Source organism: Mandrillus leucophaeus, unplaced genomic scaffold (assembly GCF_000951045.1).
Source record: "Mandrillus leucophaeus isolate KB7577 unplaced genomic scaffold, Mleu.le_1.0 Scaffold152, whole genome shotgun sequence".
Taxonomy (NCBI): Eukaryota; Metazoa; Chordata; class Mammalia; order Primates; family Cercopithecidae; genus Mandrillus; species Mandrillus leucophaeus.
The window spans coordinates 154,479-156,383 of NW_012101499.1; the positions used below are offsets into that span (position 1 = coordinate 154,479).

At 47.0% G+C, this 1,905-nt stretch overlaps 1 pseudogene; it reads left to right on the forward strand.

Moving 5' to 3' along the window:
• Positions 1-991: 991 nt before the first annotated feature.
• The window catches only part of LOC105535961, a 21,951-nt pseudogene continuing 21,037 nt past the window's right edge, over positions 992-1,905 (forward strand).

The following is a 1,905-nucleotide window of genomic DNA, read 5'->3' on the forward strand; positions in this document are numbered from 1 at the left end:
ACTGATGGGCAGGCCTTTCAGAGAGTTTTATACTAATTGGTCAGTTTTGATCTGGAAGCCCATGAAAGTTGATCGGTTGCCCTGTGGAGGGCAGCAGCTGTCTCTTATACACATCTAGATGTGTATAAGAGACAGCACACACACACACACACACACACACACACACAATTATTTCTCACAGTTCTTGAAGCTAGGAAGTCCAAAATCAAGGTACCTGGAGATTTGGTGTCTGCTCAGGACCCGCTTCCTGGTTCACAGGAACCACTTCCTGGTTCACTTGCGTGCCTTCTTCCTGCAGCTTCACCGGGAGGAAGGAGCAAGGCGCCTCTCTGGGGCCTCTCACAGGGTGGAAGGAGCAAGGCGCCTCTCTGGGGCCTCTCTGACAATGGTACGCATCCCATTCATGAGGAAAGAGTCTGCCTGAATTACCTCCCAAAGACCCCACCTCCTGATACCGTGACACTGGTGATTAGGTTTTCAAACTACAGTTTTTGGGGGGACACAGATATTTAGACCACAGCAGTAACATATTCATAGGCTCCAGGCATGAGGAAGTGGACATCTTTGGGGACTTTATTCAGCTCACCACAGGTCTCCCTATGCAATACTGAAGTGCAACCAGGGTTTAGAACGACCCAGGCAGAGCCTGGGATGCTCACACCTAACAGAGCCTTCAAGCCTCCAGGAGCTTCATAAGCCGGACCCACACCCACTCCAGACTTCCAGAATCAGGATCTTTGTGGGTGTAGTCTGGGATTGTCACTGTTTAAAGTTCTCCCACATGATTCTTATGTGCCTGGGGTTGTAAACCCTCTCAGAGGAAGCATCAGCAGTCCGTACAGCCCAACGCACCACAGAGAAAAGTCCCCTGATAAGTTTCAAGAATCCCTGGACACTTGGTGACATTCAGAGGCCAGGGTTCCAGACCGACCTGCACCTGCTCCTTCAGGCATGTCTTTTTGGTGGAACTTCTCAGGTAATTCTGATGCCCATGAAGGTTGACCGGTTGTCCCTTGGAGGGCAGCACTGGCCTACAGATGGATCCAAGCAGCCCCCGCCGACCAGGCTGTTTATATGCAGAGTGATGCACGTGGCCAAGAAGATGGTACGTGTGTAAAGGCTTTGCTTTGGAGTGAGCTCTTAAAGGAAATTATTTCTTTCAGAGCCAAACTCAGACACCTAGCAGGGAACAGTTTGAAAACGTCACCATGTACTTGACCCTTGGGAAAAGATAGGGAGCCTCCAAAGATGGAGATGTGTCTGCAGGACTGAACTGTCAAAGAATCGCAAAGATCCTCTCTAAACGATTTCAAAAGAATACCAGCTAGTGTTGCTGTAATTTGTGCTATTAAAGGAAAAGTCACATGAAGGGGAATATATCTTAGCATGACAAAAATGCAAATTTAAAATGTGAAGTTAGTTCCATTTTTAAAATTCAGAATCACAGTAGAAAAAATTGTAAAACTTAAAAAAAAATTAGAGATAGAAAAAACTCTGAAGACATCTTGTAAAACAGGTAACCTGCCTCATAAAGCTACATAGTAGCTTCTCAAACTTCGCTTATTCTATCTGAAAATGGAAACCTGGCTCCTTCTCCAGTGTACTCATATTGAGGTGTAGTGAAGACCAATGAGGGATATACAAATTAACCATTCAGAATATTACAAGCAAAGGGCAAACAATGTGTCTGTCATTTAAAAAGTTAGCGGATCACAAGGTCAGGAGATCGAGACCATCCTGGCTAACCCGGTGAAACCCCGTCTCTACTAAAAAAATACAAAAAACTAGTCAGGCGACGTGGCGGGCACCTGTAGTCCCACCTACTCGGGAGGCTGAGGCAGGAGAATGGCGTAAACCCGGGAGGCGGAGCTTGCAGTGAGCTGAGATCCGGCCACTGCACTCCAG